Source organism: Euprymna scolopes, chromosome 32 (genome assembly GCF_053919585.1).
Source record: "Euprymna scolopes isolate OS-2025 chromosome 32, ASM5391958v1, whole genome shotgun sequence".
Taxonomy (NCBI): Eukaryota; Metazoa; Mollusca; class Cephalopoda; order Sepiida; family Sepiolidae; genus Euprymna; species Euprymna scolopes.
In genome coordinates this window covers 41799537-41822091 of record NC_136513.1, presented here as the reverse complement: position 1 = coordinate 41822091, position 22555 = coordinate 41799537, and the positions used below count along the sequence as shown (strand labels likewise).

General features: G+C 36.2%; 1 long non-coding RNA gene across 2 annotated transcripts in view; it reads right to left on the bottom strand.

The window, feature by feature from the left end:
- Positions 1-22555, bottom strand: part of LOC145256305 (uncharacterized) — a 607467-nt gene that overhangs the window by 195596 nt on the left and 389316 nt on the right. For both annotated transcript variants that reach the window (XR_013863968.1, XR_013863969.1), the window contains exon 2: positions 76-135. This is a non-coding gene — a long non-coding RNA (uncharacterized LOC145256305). The remainder of the gene's footprint in view (positions 1-75; positions 136-22555) is intronic.

The following is a 22555-nucleotide window of genomic DNA, read 5'->3' as shown; positions in this document are numbered from 1 at the left end:
AATATACTATTTATGCCGTTAGAGTATTTCAACTAAAACAAGGGAGGCATTAGGAAAGACTCACGTATATCTTACCTTTAGATTCGGGAAGAGATGCAGTATTTTTCGGGCTTCGTTTATAGTGTATATCGTTGCCTGCAGAAGAATAAAGAAAACCCATGTTATCGGGTCTGAAGTAAAAGTTATAAAGGGAGGGTGCAAAAGTAAGTATGGAATAATGTCAGATAAATAAACTTAGTAACACAATATACTGAAGTGAGGGTAGGTTGTATTTAGTTTCTTCTTTTTTATCACTGTATAACATAGTACATAACTAGGTTGAAATTCAGATGTACATTATTTTCTTTTTTATAACTCTTGTTTATTTCATCGTGGATCTCTCCATTGCAGCTGTTTCGTTAATGGGATGGCAATTTTATGATTTTATGTATTCATAAATATCCGTTTCTCACCAACTCGTAAGATGTGATTTCCATTCGATGTTGGAAACAAAAAGATAATTTGGTACACGACACATAGTGCGCTCGTTTGGGGTAAAGAAATTCAAGCCGGCCATATATATATATATATATGTATATATATATATATATATATATATATATATATATATATATATATATATATATATGACAAAAGACTATATTCCAAAGTTCATGATGTTGACCATCATATAATTCATTCCTTTAATTCAGTTGACATTTACAATTCTTCACAGTATATGTTTCGTAGCGCAAAATCAATTATTACTTCAATCAGAAAATTTATTTTGCCCTTAACTCACCAGAAAGAATAGCCGCCATCAATTCGTCAAAAGGAAATAAATTGAGTTTTGACATGATTAAAATCCGAAAATTAGAAGAGAAGCTGTAACTTAAATACATTTCCATTACGCTATTTGAAATTTTAGAAATAAAGTCAAAAATTGAAAATGTCAACTGAATTAAAGGAATAAATTATAAGATGGTCAACATGTGTTTTGTCATTTCTTCATAAATCAGGATAAGAAAATATATATGTGTTTTGCCATTTCTTCTTAAATCAAGTTGGTTGGTTGGTTGGTTGTTTTACGGCATATCAACCCTTTTCAGGTTATTTAATGCCGATCTTAAATCAGGAAATATATATATATATATATATATATATATATATATATATATATACACATGGGTTAAGAAATTCCAACGAGAGAAAGATGTATATTTAAATAAGGGGGTGGTCACCAACAATGTGTATTTTTTAACATTATTTTATTATTCCGTGTCTTGGTTTTTCATTGAAAATTATGTTTAGATCATTGTAATAATGTTTTTAAATCATTGAAATCGTTTTTAACGCGTTTCAGACGTTCTGTGAAGCGTTCTCATCAGAAAGTATTAAAAATGTAAAATATTTAAAATATACTCAAGATATGTTTAAAATGTAAAAGGTATAGTACATGTTAGGGTTCCAACTATGGGTTAAATAGAAATCGACTTAAACAAAACAAAAACAAATATATTCTATCAAAATATTGTTCTTCAAAATCACTGGATTCGGCATTAAATTACCTGAAAGTGTTGATATGCCGTAAAACAAAAACAAATAACCAACCAATCAACCAGCCGTCCTGTACTTCAACTTGCCACTGGTATGTTTACTCAGGAGAGGCGGGGTTTTAGACTGCTCATCTCTTGCCACACAAATTTAACGCGTAGGTACCCATACAGTGGGTAGTTATAGTCTGTCAAGACTGAAGGAAGCCACAATATATACAAACACACACACACACACATATATATATATATATGTACACATAAGTATATTTATATGTATATAAAAAAAAAGTAGAACGGCCACCTAAAACCACTAACCTAGCTCTAAAACAGATCCTTTGTTTGATAAAATGCATGCCCATTGGCTGGTAGGAAGGGGCGCGGTGGATACTAGAAAGCTGATTGGCCAACTAGTAATCCTCAACATGTATAAAAACAAGAAGCAACGACAGAATTCGCGAATAAGCCTGACGAATCCTATAGTTGGATGAAACGCAGAATATTCAGTGTAGCTTAATCGCCATATATATTTTATAAATTACTAACTAGCTCTACCTACGTATTGAGCACTTTTGAAGTAAATACTTAAAGTTTACGCATAAATCTATACTTTCGTAAGGTAAATTTATGTGAATAAATGAACTAGTTATATATATATATATATATATATATATATATATATATATATATATATATACTGGAAAAGAAAAGGACAAGACATACTAGTAGAAAATATAATAAATGTATAACTTAAAATATTGCAACATTAAGCATTGATTATATAATGTTATAAATTGAATTAAAAAACGCATTCTTAATGCTGCAATATTTTAAGTTAAAATTAATTATATTTTTTATATGAATATCTTGTCTTTTTTTCAGTTTTAATAACTAGTCCTTTACTTTTCCATGTTTAAGTTTAACCATATTACTTTTCGTACTCGCATTTTTCTATTGTAATCCATGATTTTGCCAGGCTTCCAGTAAATTCACTTGTTCTTTGTTTAATTCAGTCTTATTTTTTGCTCGCATAAACATAAAATAAACATATGTAATAACAATGTACGGCACTCGTTTGCTTTTAATAAAATCACCCTCACAGTAATGGAAGCAGGGGCCCGGAAGGGAGTTCCAAAGTTTAGCAGTTCTGGGGAAGAAACTACTGGAGTAGAAAGCTTTCTCACATCCAGGGATCTCTACTGTGTAGGGGTGGGATATAACTACTTGTTGTATTTGTCGCAGTATTTACGTCGAGGGGGTACAAGTAGTACTTGCAGTTCGTCGAAGAATTCACCATTAAAATATTTGTAGAACAGGCAGAGGGATGCAACATTACGTCGATGGGACAGAGGCTGAAGCTTAGATGACAGTTCAGGACTTATCAGATTTTAGCCCCTTTTTTTTTAACCATGTCAAGGAGCGAGAGACTAGTAGCAGATGCACCAGTCTAAATGTGACAACAATACTCCATACATGACGAATGGTGGCCTTATAGATGTACAGGATACTTTCAGGCGTTAGTAGTTTTCTAGCACGATAGAGAGAACCTACCTTCTTCGCACCGGTCCTAGCAATGCTCTCAATGTAACTGTTCCAACTCATGCTGCTGAGGAGTTTAAAAATTAAAAATGAAATTGTATATGATTAAATACTAAAAGAATTATGTTAATTTATCTATTTAATTTGGCTAGAAGAAGGTAGCTATGTTCAAGTAGTGAACGACACAGACTGACACCCCGAGTGTGGCAAGTTCGGAGCCAGTTTGTTCCGCATGAATACGTTCACATTATTGGGAACCTTCACGTGTTTATTCCTGTAAGTAACTGATATATAAAACATTCTCAATAGAAAGATATCGATGTCAATAAATGAATCATCTTATTCATTTGAAATGCATTCGATTAGGGAGAAGTTTACTTGACAGACTTTTTATTAGATTTCCAATGATACAATTCAAAAAGATAAGGATAGAATAAATCGCGATACGAAGATCTTAAAAGATAAATATGCTAGTTAATATATAGGTTAAATAACAGGCGCTTAATTATGTAGCAAAGGTTGCGCAATATATAACCTCCCATCACTTGAGTCTACATAGCTTGATTCCGGTTGCAATAAAGGGGTCATGGCAATTAGAAACCATTCGAAGATAAGTTTAGAGCACCTATCTCGATCGATGTCTCTGCTCGGTCTCAAGAAACAATGGACACCCCCCCCCATAAAAATAGCTGCGCATTGATTTGTGAGGCAAGGGTTACGTAACCATTCCCCTTAAGTAATCCAATTTACAAAATTCCCACTACGCTATAATCACATTGATAAATGAATACCCATTAACCCTTATCAGAGTGGCCTCCTGGCCTTGATAAGCGGTGATTTCTGTGTAAAAAAAAAGAATTGTCGTCCTTTAGAACTCTGTTCCAGCTGGCTACAATATGATCGTATTCAAGTCCAATGTAAACAAGTTTTTGTGTAGGCGCCCCCTAAATTATCCATTCTACCACTATTAATGCACTGTTGTCTCGGTGCCACTCATGCATTAATTAACACTTATCCTCGAATGGCTTTCATGTCTTGATAAGTGGTGACCCCCAAGTAAAAAAAAAAACAGCATATTTTTCTTATCATTTTCTATGTGTTCAGGCTAAGAAAAAAATATTATTGTTCCATGTGTCAGCATGCCATTGTGACGAAAATACATGAGAGCCGTACTGCATTACTCCTTCCGTTACGGAAAGGTTGACCGCATTCGATGTTATTTGTTTCGAGTGCGCATGTGCGCAATTGCCGACTTTTCTGGATCATCCGATTGTTCTTTTGCTATTAATAAGAATCACACGAGAGAAATAAAACAAAAACAATATTGTTTGTTTGTTTTTTAAACGAAAGCATTAAGATCCAATCAATGTTCGCTTTTAAAATTCCAGGATCTTTTAATGTTAAAAAATAACAAAAAATAACACCAACAAATTGTGAAATTAAAGAAATAAAAATAAAAAGCGAACAATTTTGTTGGGAATAATGGAGGAAAATGTACGTACGAATACAAGTGATATTTCTTTGCACGTATTCTTATTATAGCCGAGGACATCTTAACTTGCAACAAGATATAATAAAGTAATCATGTTATCTTTTTTTTTTTCTTTTGCCGTATTTTTAGATTCGAAATAGTTCAAGGTTATTGTGAAGAATGTATTCTTAAATAATGGATCTTCAATGCTTACAAAAATTACGCTATTGTATCGCGAATCGCATGTGATGAATCCGAAGCGGCCGAGACGTCAAAATGTCCGCGACTTGCCATATCTTCGCTATAAATGTGTCGGTAGATTGAAAATAAAATAATTCGGTAGAGAATGTGGAACTTACGAATCGATTTATCGAGCAGCAGTTCGATAGAAACAAAAAGAGATTTGACCATAAAGAAAAAAGTGGAGCATATTGGAAATGGACCTTATTCATTACAAGAGGTGCCATTTACTGATGCTTATCGATTGTGGTTCCTTCTGTTTCTGAATATGACGGCTATTGCGATGGAAATACTCGGACGGCGTAAATCCTCAGCTAGAAGCAGTTTATTTTTTATTAACAAGACCAACCATCTGCAATATTATCCTCAAATTGTACGGCAAGGAAAGACGGACATATTTTCTACGAGGTTAATGCATTTTAACAGTTAAATCCAGGTTTTAAGTTATCATGCACTCATGTACAATTTAGTGCTATTTTAGTTTTTGTTGATGATATTTTTTTTTTACTTTTTTATTTCAATGCAATTTTCTTTAGATCTGACTGCATTATATTTTTTATTATAAAAAAAAACAACGATTCCAAACAAATTGAGAATTTTTACAAATAAATAATTTTTACAAATTTCCTTTATTTCTTAAATAATACATTTTTCGGTAACTTCATGCAGGGATATATTATAATTATGTATTTAAAACGTTTCCCAGAAACAATAATTGCTAAAAAATATATATATTTAAAAAGTGTTGCTTTATAAAACACAAAAAAAACACTTAGAACGAAATAATATCCATTAAAAATGGTAAGAAATAATTTGCAGCAAAAATACTAGGAAATATGTAAAATAATTTTCTTTTGCAAAAAATGATTGAAAAAATGTTTAAGCGTGTAGATAAAAAATATCCAGCAAAAATACAAGGAAATATGTTAAGTAAATTTCTTTGGAAAAAAAACGAATTAAAAAATATTTAAACGTGTAGATAAAAAATATCCAGCAAAAATACAAGGAAATATGTTAAGTAAATTTCTTTGGAAAAAACGAATTAAAAAATATTTAAACGTGTAGATAAAAAATATCCAGCAAAAATACAAGGAAATATGTTAAGTAAATTTCTTTGGAAAAAACGAATTAAAAAATATTTAAACGTGTAGATAAAAAATATCCAGCAAAAATACTAGGAAATATGTTAAGTAAATTTCTTTGGAAAAAACGAATTAAAAACTATTTAAACGTGTAGATAAAAAATATCCAGCAAAAATACTAGAAAATATGTTAAGTAAATTTCTTTGGAAAAAAAACGAATTAAAAAATATTTAAACGTGTAGATAAAAAATATCCAGCAAAAATACAAGGAAATATGTTAAGTAAATTTCTTTGGAAAAAACGAATTAAACAATATTTAAACGTGTAGATAAAAAATATCCAGCAAAAATACTAGGAAATATGTAGAGTAAATAATAAAAAAAATGATTGAAAAATGTTTAAACGGGCTGATAAAAATTTTTCAGCAAAAATACGAAAGAAAATATGGTAAGTAAATATTTTTTTTAAAATGATTGCAAAAATATTTAAACGTGTAGATAAAACAAAATATCCAGCAAAAATACTGGGAAAGTGTTTTTGGAAAAAAGAAATCCAGCAGAGTTCTCAATTATAAGGGAAATCCGAAAATAAGAGCGTATTTATATATATTAGTTTGTTTACAGAAAGGTTTTAGATGAGACAAGTCATTGGTACCGTCGGTTTCATACCCGATGTTTGCGACAGTTTTTGATACCCATATCAAGCTCTTGTTAGCCAAAACTCATCTTCGACTACATGATGAGTATTGGCTGACGAGAGCTTGATATGGGTATCTAAAACGGTCTTTATCATCGGATTTGAAACCAACGATTTGTCTCATCTAAAAATATTCTGTAAACAAAATAACATGTACACACACACACACACACACACATATATATATATATATACAAATATTATATATATATATATGATAATGATGTTGTAGTTTGATTGAAGCATTGTGTGTAGTGTTAAGGAGTTATGTTTCAAACCTATGACAATGCAATTTTGTAGGAGAATATATAGGGAATGAAATAATGTGTAAAGTCTAATGAATATACTGACAGATTTTTATATATTTTATAACTTATTGTTCTTATTTACAATACCTCCCCACGGGACAGAGTTAGACACCAGGGTCGATTTTAACTTATTGTTTTACCAACATAATATATCGAAAATAAAGATTTACAATCACGCACAAGCACATATCTTCTTCATTTCTGTACATATTGCCATGTTTCTCGTTTCTTCATTTCGCTTTGGAAAACACCAAAACGTGAACTACTTATTTTATGTATAAACGTTTATATAACATCCCGGAGTCTGCGATGAATACAGCTTGCTAATCTCACGTCTCTTGCCTTTCCGGGCGTGGAAACAATCCCTTTCAATCCCGCCACTGTTGTCGTCTCTTAACTAAACTCTACATGTATATATATATAGATACTTTCTTGATCTCATTACGTCACCCCAACGTGATCAAACAATCAAAATAACTTAATGAAAAATAACCATATTTTATTTATATAAAATTGAGTGTCATTAAAATCCCTGACATATTTCTTTTAGTAACCTTTCTTTCTTTTACAACATTTTCTCTGAATATTTTCCTTTAACAACAACAACAACAATAATAATAATAATAATAATAATAATAATAATAATAATAATAATAATAATAATAAAAATAATAATAATAATAATCTTGAGGAGACTTAGTGCAACTCAAATTCCAGTATAAACCAATGGCCACTGCGAGCGAGAAATCAACGGTAAGAGGCTGTTGCGATGGTGCAAATTTATTTGCAAATGCTATCGAAGGAAGGGGAGCGATGGACGTCTGGGGAGACTTGTTGTCACTCAGATTCTAGAGAACGCCAGAGGTTTCCAATCAGATATTTGTTGACTTGTGTGAAAGCTCCATGCGAGCCAATAATAATAATAATAATGATAATAATAATAATAATAATAATAATAATAATAATAATAATAATAATAATAATAAATATAATAATAAAAATAATAATAATAATAACAATTAAAAAAAATAATGATAATAGAAATAATAATAATAATCAGGGTTATCTGGTATTACACGCTAATATGATAGTACATATTCAGCCAAGCAGAGAATCTTATCTTATGCAACACAACCTTCGATTCAACATGTCGTAGATGGAATGAATTATTAGCCCGGAACAAGACACTAAATGCGTTGTGTGCCGTTAACGTAAACTTTTAACACGATTATCTATGTGAACAACTTTATGCATATCCGGTTTAGAAAGTATGTCTCCATACGAATGAAATATCCATGACAGCAAACTAAATAGAAATCTTATACGTTGTTCTCAATTAGTTTGCCTGTGATATACACCAGAGCGAAGTCTTTGTAAGATCACTGAACTCAAGTATAGTTTGGTTAAGCCAGAAACAGATGGGTGACCATTTAGAAATAACAAGCTCCGGATATAAAACGACGGAGATATTTAATTGGAAAGATTAGCAAAACTTATTGACATTCATGTGAGCTCGTTTTACAAGGACATATATATATATATATATATATATATATATATATATATATATATATATATATATAGGTGGTCATGGTCTGGTGTGGACGTGTGTTAAAAACACACAGATGTCTTAGCATCATATTATGCTTCTTCCAGAGAAATCAACCCCACGTGCACGTCATGGCCACATTGCCACGCAGATCGGGCTCTGATGAACAGCAAGTGCCCTACGCCGTATAACTGAACCTCCACTGACTTGTGTGCCAGGGTTTTTTCAACCAAAGGCTAAGGGTGATGTGAATATGACAGAAACCTCCAGAGGAGCTTAGGCCCTGTCACCTGCGGCATACATAACCCACTGGCATGTGGAATATGCTGTGGTGCCCAGTAACCAAAGTCCCAGTCATTGATCAAATATTATGATAGGTGGAGAGGGTTCCCGTAAGCCGTGGTGAAAGTAATCTCTCAAGGAGAAGGGAAAACATGATATAAAACCTGCGGCGCCTGCTGCTTCCAATAATGTTGATTTGCTCTTCTTTTTGGTTCAATGTGGCAGTTGTTTAGAGAGTGGGATTGTCTCGGTATAAAGTTTTTCCTCACTATAAAAAGCTTCAAGCACAGGCATTACTTGATATGCAATGGAATACACATTTTGCACCCAGTGTGTATCCCGATAAAAAAAGGGTGGCTTTAGCCTAAAATGGCAAACGGACATCAAATGAGGACTGATGCAAATATGGGCGTCAATGACAATAAAGGTTCTAGAACTTCCAGAGTCTGGTCTGCTAGGTGTTTGGGAACTACAGCTTGGACCCGGTCATCAATGAATGTTCAGGACTATAGAAAGTTCACAGAAGTCTGGCACATGCTGCTAGTTGTGCTCATGTTTGCGTCATTTGAGCCAGATATGTTAAGTAATGGCAATACTCGAGAACGAGTTACTGCCATTATATATATATATGTATATTGTTGGTGACTACTCCCTTATTTAAATATATATATATATATATATATATGTATATATATATATATAATCATTAGATAGAATTGACGTATTTGGTCAATTAATTATATTGTTTTATCTTTTCAAACTTCCGAATAACGGTTCCCAATTCTAGCAAGAACTGGCTGATGTAATCGACATACTTATCTTAAGTTCGATTACTTTCCAATCCTTCTGAATTAATCTTCAGGGGTACGTTTATCTGAGTGGTCTTGAACAATTTATATAATTTTATTTATGACAGGTATACCTCGTTGAAAAATTATTTTAATAACTTTACAAACTTTTAAGGATGTTACTACAATTAATAAAATTTATTTGATTGATAGAATGTTTCGATTATTTTGTGTTTCAAAGAATTAATAGACACAACATCTATAGTATTTCATGAGATATACTTAAGAGAAATATGCTGTCTTTATATATATATATATATATATATATATATATATATATATATATATATTGTATATTTTGGCAGAATTTCATTATTCTCACATATTTTATTGAAGAGGATCTTCGTTCTTCTTTTTATGATCTTTCTTTCGAATTTTTCTTGTTTTCGTACAAGTATTTTTGTTGTGGGATCCAAAGGTTTTATAAAGTCCCCTAGTTTACCGAACGTTTTCGGTCTCGATTAACCATCGTCAGGGTTGTTCTTCCTGTCCATCCTACTTATTGAATGATTTGTTCTCTGTAGTTTTACTGTTTTTATTAATAATCTACTATGTGCAGTTTCGCCTAGTTTAGAAGCATTAATAATAAAAAGTAAAAACCCAACCATTAATAAAATAAACTTTGACAACAGCAGCCGAATTCTCCACCTATTCTAACACGATAAAGGTGAAGAGGAAGGAAGAAACAATTCAGATTAGGCGAAACTACACAGTAAATCGAGACCGAAAACGTTCGGTAAACTAGGGGACTTTATGAGAACTTTGGATCCCACAACAAAAATACTTGTACCAAAACAAGAAAAATTTGAAAGAAAGATCATAAAAAGAAGAACGAAGATTCTCTTCAATAAAATATGCGCAAATATATATATATATATATATATATATATATATATGTATATATATATGTATATATATATATGTATATGTATGTATATAAATGGAAATTTTGTAGATACATTATGTATGATAACAAAATTTATAATTTGAAAAAAAATAAAAACAAGAACAGATAGCTATTAAAGTATTATCCTTAACCTATGGACTTTAAACTAATTGCTCATCTCATCCAAATATATTTGAGTAATTATTTATTGCTAAAAGAACATCTATCTAAAATTAAAAATTGAAAATTAAAATTTTAATGATAATTTAAAAAATGGAAATAAGGACTATACAGGAATCGTTATAAAAAACAATGCTAGTCGTATATTACATATTGAATTGCGGGTGTTATAGCATATTCACTCGTCTTACTAATATTGATACTAATATTTATTTGGACTTTATGTTTACCATATTATACATAAGTGGCATTGTAATAAAAATACTTTTTTATTAAAAAATTATTAAAAAGTACTTGTTAATATTCTAAGTCATTGATATGCGAACGACTACATGATAATTAACTAACTAACTAATTTGCATATTCAGTTGAAAAACGAGCGTTAATTAATTAATTGTTAATTTTTTTCTATCTTAGATGATAGTTTTATTAAACTATCACGCTTAATTCTACGCATTGTGAATAATTACGTAGTATTAAAGATGTAAACAATATAGAACACAGAAATATACAGGGTAGTATACTTAAAAGAAGCTCGATCTTCTAATTTTTCTCTTAATGACAAACTGACACCACGAAACAAGATGCAATTTTTTTTCCAACAAGATATCCCTACATGCCACACGTCTCGGATCACACACACGAGTTCATGACATGTTTACTGAACAATAAACAAAGTGTTATGAGCACCACACTCACCGAACTTGTCCCCATGTGATTTTTTAATCTTGTGGGGGACTTAAATACATAAAGTTTATACAAATCAACCTCGCAATAGACCTACTAAAGGAGAAAATTACAAACACTAATAAGGACCATCACCAGAGGAGATGTCCAAGCAGTATCACCAAACGTTGTTAAACGTACCCAGAAAAAAATGTTCCTACTTTGAGAAGGCCACCTATATATATATATATATATATATATATATATATATATATATACATATATATATATATTTATATATATACATATATATATTTATATATTTATATATGTGTGTGTGTGTGTGTGTGTGTGTTTGTGTGTTTGTGTGTCTGTCTGTGTGTATACATATCCATTATCGGAATACGTGCGAAACGTTTACGCAAGTTCTCTTATTTAGTCTACAAAGTAGAACTTTGATCTAAGTAAAGTGTACTTGTATGTGTATCACATTTTCGATTTAGTTTTTAAACTGCAGAATTGCTTGCTGACAGTGTTAAAATATATAGTTGAGATTGGCACTATTTGTCGGAAAAATATTACTCTTGCTCTTATTTTAGGGCATGTGCAAAATTAATTATTCATTGCTCAAAGTTGCTTAATATTTAGCCGTTCGTATCCATCTGTCGGTAGCTCAGATGTTAACGACACTGGAGAGCTAAATAATAACTACAGTTGGAACGCTAAGCTCTCTGGTTTTAGCTCTGGCGGATAATACGCAGGTCATATTTTTTCTAACTTTTGAAATCATAATTATATATTGGATGTTAAAAATAGAAAATATGTTCATTAATAATAAATAAGAAATCGGTACGTATTAAAATATAATATTTGTGCGTATTTTACGACTGGACGACTCCGGGCGGCCTGCTTCTAAATTTCTAAAACTGACCTTGTATGTGTGTGTGTAAAAGTTCTATGCTAATCCTCTCTCTGAGTATTTGGTTTACACTTTAAACTTGATATAGAGGATATTTGAACCTTGATAACACTTTCAATTTGTTTTTTAGCCTATAAGATAGCTACTAAAGGGTGCAAATAAAAATAAAAACAGTCAGTCTTGGTAGGAATAAGTTGATTAACTTCTAAGCATACCTATATAAACATTTTTAGCTTGATATCACCTAGTTGTTAGCCTTTTTATCATACAGAAAGAGAGCTAACAAAGTTGGAAAGAAAGAGAGAGAGACAGATAAAGATTGATAGATTTAAAAAAAGAGACCGGGAAAGAAAGAAAGAAAGAAAGACAGGTAGAGGATGAAAGAGAGAAATCGCGGGGGAAACGGAGGGGAAACGAAATAAAGCGATAGAAAAAGGTTATGAGACAGGGTAAAAACAATCATAAATAATTACAGAATACGCGATGCCTTCAATAATTTTCCAGATGTTTTTTTTTTTGTTTGTACAGGCATTTCAAATTGTTGTAAACTTTTGAAAGTTCAGTGTTTTATCTTATGGGATGATTAGTTTATTTTATGATTTCAGTTTCAAATTAATAGCTACAACAGGAATTGGAATACACCATACTAAAGCCTGATTGTCACAGCTGATAAATTTCAAAAATGAAATCTGGACGTGAAGACATTTTAGAGGAACGATCTGAAATAATTTTCTGTTATAAACCTAAACAAAATCACACAGGAATGAATGGTATGCTTCAGATTGCTTTTGGAGCATCTTGCATGACCGAGGATCAGTTTTTGAGTTGAATAATAGATTCAAGGAAGGTAAGGAGTCTGTGAGAAATGATGAGAGGTGTGAAAGGAGTGAAAAAGTCAGAACACTAGAGTTGATTGGCCAAATCCAGAATTTCATGGATAAGGACAGTCATGTGTCTATAGAGTTAATAAGTGAACAGTTTGATATCAATATCGGGACTGTACACACAATTATTTGGGAGGAACTAAAGATGTGGATGATTTTCGCGAAGTTTGTCTCAACAGTGCTCAGGGGAAATCAGAGAAGAAGACGTTGCCATGGCCATCAAGATAGTTCTCGCCCCCCTATAGCCCAGCCCTTCCTCCCTGTGGCTTTTGGTTATTCCCTAGGCTCCAGTAAAACCTTATGGGCTTTTGTTATGAAACAACTGACGGGATGAAAGAGGCTGTTACTAGGGACATTTGCACCCTCACACAAGAAGGCTTCCATTGTACCCTCCAGAAGATGTTGGAACGGTACAGCAAGTGCATTGCAGCCGGAGTGAGATTACGTCGAAGAGAGCTGAAGTTTAACATGTGTATTTATAATAAAAGATCCCATACGAAAAAGTCCGGAAACTTTTTGAAGGTACCTCCTATCTTAAACATTTTTTCATTTGTTTTAAATATTAAAAAAATCGAATCAATTGAGAATCCGGAATGTGTCTCTATTTCTTTCCAACGAGAAATTCTTGCGATTCTATTTAGCAAACCGAAGTTACATTATTCAAAATAATAATTAGAAAAAAGCCATGACCTAATTCAAACTTTTCTATTTAACGCGCTTAATTCGCATCAGAAACCAAACATCCCTTACAAAACCAAAAACAAAAAAAAGAAAATTAAAAAAAAGAAACACTATTAGTTCTTCGGGAAAGAGTAACCTTTCAAATGCTACAAAATGGGGAAAATAAAACGCTAAAAGGGCGGACTTGGTGCGTCTACTCTGGGCGAAAATCTATCAATCGATTGCTTAGAAACACACAAAACGTAAGAGCGTAGCACTTGTAAACAAAACTAAAAGGAAGCATTAATGAAAGCAATTTTGAAAAAAAAAAGTAATTAGGGTCTGCAGGATTATTTTGTAAGGGAATGATGCTTAAATTAGAAAAGATAAAACGGGGAGATTATGGATTTCATTTGAATGAATAGTAAAACGTTAGTTTGTATTAATGTCAAGGTTTCGTTTACATGCGTCTAAGCATGATAATTTTAATCCTTGTCCATCAGTCAAACGTCGCCATATTGGATGTAAAAATACAATATAGCGACATAATACGTTGTACCACGTGTGTTCTGAGTTAAATTATTTTTGGTGGGTGTTTGTAAACAGTACAATAAATAGGTATATTATTTTATTTGTTTTTTGGTGACGTTGCATATCCCTATCTCCTTTTATCTTTTTTACTTCGTTTCCATATAAAACAGTTCTTAAAAGAATATATATATATATATATATATATATATATATATATATATATATATATATATATACATATATATATATACACACACACACACACATATATATATATATAATATACAGGGGGATGCAAAAGTAGGTATACAGTGGTCAAAAAAAGAAAAAACGTATAAAGTTTAAGGCATTTATTATACAGACAAACAAATGTTGCATAAACAATAATTAGCACGTATAATAAGAAACAGTTCTTAAAAGAATATATATATATATATATATATATATATATATATATATGTTTCTGAGGATTTATTTAGTGATATGTCGCTATTTAACGAAACTTGTGTAAGATATACCACATGAGAATAATAAATATAAACTTACGAATGATCATTAATTTCATCTCTTCGAGTTTTTAGTCGCGTGCAAGCGACTCTATAAGTCACTCAATCGGTCGGTCCGTCCGTAGGTCGGTCTGTCTGTAACACTTTTGTGTTTGGCCTTTTTGGTTAAGATCAAAGGTCTGTTCTTAATAGATGCTGTTCTTAGTTTTTTAAGTTTTTTTGGACTTTTGGCCAAGATCAAGTAAATAGGTTCAAAGTGTAGTATCTGTTCTGGCAGATACTGCAAGCAAAGACAATATGTGGGGGAAACCTCACATATAAGACCTTGGTAAATGCAGGGGCAACCCTTCATACTAATTGTCACTATCCAACTCCCCTACTCCTCGGGGAGTTGGTCCCCATTTCCCCTTCACTCTTTACTTTAAAAATCGGCCTCGTGCCTAATTTGCTCAGTGGGGGAGCAAATAAATACCTCAAAGTGTAGTATCTGTTCCGGCAGATACTGTAAGCAAAGACCATATGTGGGGGTAGCCCCACATATAAGACCTTGGTCAATGTAGGGGCAACCCTTCATACCAATTTTCACTATCCAGCTCCCCTACTCCCCAGGGAGTTGGTCCCCATTTCCCCTTCACTCCTCACATTAAAAATAGTCCTTGTGCCTAATTTGCTCGGTGGGAGAGCAAATAAATATCAACCCCACATATAAGACCTTGGTCAATGTAGGGGCAACCTTTCATACCAATTGTCATAATCCAGCTCCTCTACTACCCGGGGAGTTGGTCTCTATTTCCCCTTCACTCATCACATTAAAAATCGGCCTTGTGCCTAATTTGCTCAGTGGGGGAGCAAATAAATACAACCTTGGTCAATGTAGGGACAAACCTTCATACCAATTGTCAAGATCCAACTCCCATTTCCTACCAATCGGGAGCTGGTTCCCTTTTTCCCTCCCCCCCTCCCTTTTTTTCCACATAAAAAACAACCTTGTGCCTAATTTGCTCAGTGGGGACGCAAATAAATACCGACACCACATATAAGACCTTGGTCAATGTAGGGGCAACCCTTCATACCAATTGTCGCTATCCAGCTTTCTTACTCCCCGGGGAGTTGGTCCCCATTTCCCCTTCATTCCTCACATTAAAAATCGGCCTTGTGCATAATTTGCTCGGTGGAGGAGCAAATAAATACCCTTTTCTTGACGTTTTGGCCAAGATCAAAGTGTAGTATCAGTCTTACTACATGTTGTACTTATGTTTGTAAATTTTCCTTGGCAACATGGCTAAGATCAAAGTGTATTATCTGTTCCGGCAGATGCTGCAAGCTATGACTAGCTATGACTAGCAAAGACCAGATGTGGGGGCAAACCCCACATGCCTGACCTTTAACCAGCTCCCATTTCCCACCTCTCGGGAGCTGGTACCCTTTTTCCCTTCCCCCTCCCTTCACTCCTCACATTAAAAATCGGCCTTGTGCCTAATTTGCTCGGTGGGGGAGCAAATAAATACCATCTGTTCCGGCAGATGCTGCAAGCTATGACTAGCAAAGACCAGATGTGGGGGCAACCCCACATGCCTGACCATTAACCAGCTCCCATTTCCAACTTCTCGGGAGCTGGTACCCTTTTTCCCTTCCCCCTCCCTTCACACCTCACATTAAAAATCGGCCTTGTGCCTAATTTGCTCGGTGGGGGAGCAAATAAATACCATCTGTTCCGGCAGATACTGCAAGCTATGACTAGCTATGACTAGCTATGACTAGCAAAGACCAGATGTGGGGGCAACCCCACATGCCTGACCTTTAACCAGCTCCCATTTCCCACCTCTCGGGAGCTGGTCCCTTTATTCCCTTCCCCCTCCCTTCACTCCTCACATTAAAAGTCGGCCTTGTGCCTAATTTGCTCGGTGGGGGAGCAAATAAATACCATCTGTTCCGGCAAATACTGCAAGCTATGACTAGCTATGACTAGCAAAGACAAGATGTGGGGACAACCCCACATGCCTGACCTTTAACCAGCTCCCATTTCCCACCTCTCGGGAGCTGGTCCCCTTTTTCCCTTCCCCCTCCCTTCACTCCTCACATTAAAAATTGGCCTTGTGCCTAATTTGCTCGGTGGGGGAGCAAATAAATACCATCTGTTCCGGCAGATACTGCAAGCTATGACTAGCTATGACTAGCAAAGACCAGATGTGGGGGCAACCCCCACATGCCTGACCTTTAACCAGCTCCCATTTCCCACCTCTCGGGAGCTGGTCCCTTTATTCCCTTCCCCCTCCCTTCACTCCTCACATTAAAAATCGGCCTTGTGCCTAATTTGCTCGGTGGGGGAGCAAATAAATACCATCTGTTCCAGCAGATACTGCAAGCTATGACTAGCTATGACTAGCAAAGACCAGATGTGGGGGCAACCCCCACATGCCTGACCTTTAACCAGCTCCCATTTCCCACCTCTCGGGAGCTGGTCCCTTTATTCCCTTCCCCCTCCCTTCACTCCTCACATTAAAAATCGGCCTTGTGCCTAATTTGCTCGGTGGGGGAGCAAATAAATACCATCTGTTCCGGCAGATACTGCAAGCTATGACTAGCTATGACTAGCAAAGACCAGATGTGGGGGCAACCCCCACATGCCTGACCTTTAACCAGCTCCCATTTCCCACCTCTCGGGAGCTGGTCCCTTTATTCCCTTCCCCCTCCCTTCACTCCTCACATTAAAAATCGGCCTTGTGCCTAATTTGCTCGGTTGGGGAGCAAATAAATACCATCTGTTCCGGCAGATACTGCAAGCTATGACTAGCTATGACTAGCAAAGACCAGATGTGGGGGCAACCCCCACATGCCTGACCTTTAACCAGCTCCCATTTCCCACCTCTCGGGAGCTGGTCCCCTTTTTCCCTTCCCCCTCCCTTCACTCCTCACATTAAAAATTGGCCTTGTGCCTAATTTGCTCGGTGGGGGAGCAAATAAATACCATCTGTTCCGGCAGATACTGCAAGCTATGACTAGCTATGACTAGCAAAGACCAGATGTGGGGGCAACCCCCACATGCCTGACCTTTAACCAGCTCCCATTTCCCACCTCTCGGGAGCTGGTCCCTTTATTCCCTTCCCCCTCCCTTCACTCCTCACATTAAAAATCGGCCTTGTGCCTAATTTGCTCGGTGGGGGAGCAAATAAATACCATCTGTTCCGGCAGATACTGCAAGCTATGACTAGCTATGACTAGCAAAGACCAGATGTGGGGGCAACCCCCACATGCCTGACCTTTAACCAGCTCCCATTTCCCACCTCTCGGGAGCTGGTCCCTTTATTCCCTTCCCCCTCCCTTCACTCCTCACATTAAAAATCGGCCTTGTGCCTAATTTGCTCGGTGGGGGAGCAAATAAATACCATCTGTTCCAGCAGATACTGCAAGCTATGACTAGCTATGACTAGCAAAGACCAGATGTGGGGGCAACCCCCACATGCCTGACCTTTAACCAGCTCCCATTTCCCACCTCTCGGGAGCTGGTCCCTTTATTCCCTTCCCCCTCCCTTCACTCCTCACATTAAAAATCGGCCTTGTGCCTAATTTGCTCGGTGGGGGAGCAAATAAATACCATCTGTTCCGGCAGATACTGCAAGCTATGACTAGCTATGACTAGCAAAGACCAGATGTGGGGGCAACCCCCACATGCCTGACCTTTAACCAGCTCCCATTTCCCACCTCTCGGGAGCTGGTCCCTTTATTCCCTTCCCCCTCCCTTCACTCCTCACATTAAAAATCGGCCTTGTGCCTAATTTGCTCGGTTGGGGAGCAAATAAATACCATCTGTTCCGGCAGATACTGCAAGCTATGACTAGCTATGACTAGCAAAGACCAGATGTGGGGGCAACCCCCACATGCCTGACCTTTAACCAGCTCCCATTTCCCACCTCTCGGGAGCTGGTCCCCTTTTTCCCTTCCCCCTCCCTTCACTCCTCACATTAAAAATTGGCCTTGTGCCTAATTTGCTCGGTGGGGGAGCAAATAAATACCATCTGTTCCGGCAGATACTGCAAGCTATGACTAGCTATGACTAGCAAAGACCAGATGTGGGGGCAACCCCCACATGCCTGACCTTTAACCAGCTCCCATTTCCCACCTCTCGGGAGCTGGTCCCTTTATTCCCTTCCCCCTCCCTTCACTCCTCACATTAAAAATCGGCCTTGTGCCTAATTTGCTCGGTGGGGGAGCAAATAAATACCATCTGTTCCGGCAGATACTGCAAGCTATGACTAGCTATGACTAGCAAAGACCAGATGTGGGGGCAACCCCCACATGCCTGACCTTTAACCAGCTCCCATTTCCCACCTCTCGGGAGCTGGTCCCTTTATTCCCTTCCCCCTCCCTTCACTCCTCACATTAAAAATCGGCCTTGTGCCTAATTTGCTCGGTGGGGGAGCAAATAAATTCAATCTGTTCATAACAAATGCTGCACTTACATTTGTAACTTTTCCTATGCAATGGAAGGGGAAACCCTTCCATGCTAAGGCATTTTTAGTCGCATGCAAGTCACTACATCGGTCGGTCTTTAACATATATACATTTTATTTTATTTTTTAAAGCAAGGAGTATGGACTAACATTTTTGTCCCATGATTTATTAGAAAAGTACCTATGTTTTCACTGCGTCCGTCTGTCCGTTAGTCTGGATGATTGACGGATCACCGTCCATTAGTGTTTCCTGAAATTTTGTCACTAAAATAATTTAATATTTCGAAAAATCCTGTTTTGCCCGCAGGGGTTCAAAAGGGGTAAAAAATGGCCAAAAATTACACTTTTTGTCCCCTAACATTTGATCCATCCATTAGATTTTTTCTCAAACTTGCCCAAAATGTCCAGGGCATTGTTCTTAATATAAATTCAGTATGGGTGACCCAAACAAAAGTCTGGTTTGCGTCCCCCGGGTTTTTTTTTTGTGCTGAAAACGCCCTTTCTTCTGGCGTATTTCGCATATTTCTCAACAAAACCTGAATATGTCTATATAGTGGTTTCCCATGTTGCTGAATATAAATATACATTTGTCCATTATCACTGGTATTCGGCATTGAAAGTGGCTCGTCGGGGGTCAAAAATGTACCAACATTTTTAAAAAAAATACACTTTTGCCCCAGTACTTTTTACCTATCCATTAGATTTTTCTGAAACTTGTCCAAAATGTGGAGGCTATTGTTCTTAATATAAATTCAGTATGGGTGATCATGCTAATATTCTGGTTAGCGTACCCCGGGTATTTTAGTGCTAGAAAACACAACTTTTAGGGACTCCCATGCAGCATCAATTTTTAAAACTATATTTCGTACAGAGGGAGACCATGCATGCGCGGCTCGTTTTTTAAGCAAGGGGCATGGAGTAACATTTTGGTCCCCTGATTTATCGGAGAGGGACCTTTGTTTTTGGTGGGTTTGTCTGTCCGTTAGTCAGGACGATTGACGGATAACCATCCATTAGTTTTTCCTGAAATTTTGTCACAAATTATATTTTAATATATAGATGTGAATAGTAAAAAAAAAAATGTGCGAAAATTCCCATTTCGCCAACAGGGGCTCAAAAGAGGTCAAAAATACCTCAAAATGGTCAAAAATGATACTTTTTGTCCACTAACATTTGATCTATCGATTAGATTCTTCTGAAACTTGTCCAAAATGTGGAGCGCATTGTTCTTAATATAAATTCAGTATGGGTGGCCCTGGCAGAAGTCTGGTTTGCATCTCACAGGGACGTTTAGTGCTGAAACCGCCCTTTCTTTTGGCGCGTTTTTCATATTTCTCAACAAAAACGTTATTTGTATGTCTATGTAGTGGTTTCCCATGTTGCTGAATGTAAATATACATGTGCTAAGGTGTGAAACTGGCCTGTTTGTTGTCCATTGTCTCTAGTATTCAGCATTCTATGTGGCTCATAAGGGGTCAAAAATGTACCAAAATTGCAAATAATGACACTTTTTGCCCCATAATTTTTTACCTATCCATTAGATTTTTCTGAAACTTTTTGGGACTCCCATTCAGCACCAATTTTTCTTAAATCAATATTTCATACAGAGGGGACCACGCATGCGCGGCTTGTTTTTTAAGGAATGGGCGTGGAGTAACATGTTTGAGTTTTATGTTCAAGCTTATTCCGCTTATGATTACAGTGAATCTAATTCATCTCCCTCATCTCCCTCTCAGTACAGACCAATAATCTCCTGTGTGTCATGAGTAAGTTGTTGGAATCCATATTAAATAAAGAACTAGTCAACCACCTCAACAGAAACAGCCTTCTTAGTGACACGCAATATGGTTTCCGCTCTGCAAGATCTACAGCAGATGTGCTAACGGTTATATCACACAGGGTTAGTGAATCTCTTGACAAAGGTTTCCTTTCCAGGGCAATTGCTCTTGACATATCAAAGGCCTTCGATAAGGTATGGCATAAGGGCCTACTTCACAAGATTTCCAGCTACGGCATAACTGGAAATGTTTTCTCAATCATTAAATCATTTCTCTTCGATAGGATCATAAGAGTAGTGGTTGATGGGCAGAAATCAGAGGCCCACAGTATTAATGCTGGAGTCCTGCAAGGGTCCATCCTGGGTCCAACTCTCTTCCTTATCTACATCAATGATCTCCCAAAACATATACTTAAATCATTCGTTGACATCTATGCTGATGACACGATCATCTATGGCAAGACATCAAATGCCGTAAATGACAAAGTTCTCTCAAATTCTCTCTCCTCTCATCTTGAGCACGTGGTACAATGGGGGAAGAGGTGCCTGGTCACTTTTAATGCATCCAAAACCAAGCTTCTATCTTTACATCATCAACGCTCTGATCTAAATTCGGCATCAATTGAAATGGATTGCTCTTGTCTTGGGGAGGCTCCATGTTTTGACAAGCTTCTGGGTTTGACCTTTACTCCTGATCTAAAATGGAACACGTACATCAAATCTGTTGCCAGGGACGCTGGGAAAATGGTGGGATCCTTCTACCGTTCCAGAAGATATCTCACTACTGATGCAATTCTCTATCTTTATAGATTCCAAGTACGTCCAAGGATGGAGTACTGCTGCCACATCTGGGCAGGAGCTGCTAAAAACAGCCTATCCTGCCTTGACAGAGTACAAAATAGACTTCGTGGTTTAGTGAGGGATGCCCTTTTCTCTATCCTGCAACCTCTCTCCCACAGAAGAGACGTTGCAAGCCTGTATTTGTTTTATCGTCATTTCCATGGCAGGTGCTCGTCTGAGCTCCAATCCCTCGTCACCCCGCCAATCTTTCACGAGAAACACCCATCTGGCTGAAACTACTGTCAATAATTTTCCACACTCTTTATCTGTGCCTAAGCCCAAACGGAGATTCCATGAACAAAGCTTCTTTTTAAGAACTGCACGCCAGTGGAACCCTCTGCCGCTTGCCTGTTTCCCACCTGACTCCAACTTGGACGTCTTCAAGTCCAACATAAACAAACTCCTGACAAACCGCCCCCTTAAGTAAGACACTCTATCAAACCCCCCAATACTAATGATTAGGACAATACTATTTCATTGATTACTGTACATGCAATAACCCTTATCCCTGAGTGGCCATTGGGCCTTGATAATGGTGACCCCCATGTAAAACAAAAAAATCTTTACACAATAAACACGCGATATGTATATAGTGCTCTCCATGGTGCTGAATTCAAATGTACATGTGTTACGGTGTAAAACTGCATAGTTTGTTTATTGTCACTTGTATTCAGCATTCCAAGGGGCTCATAAGGGGTGAAAAATGT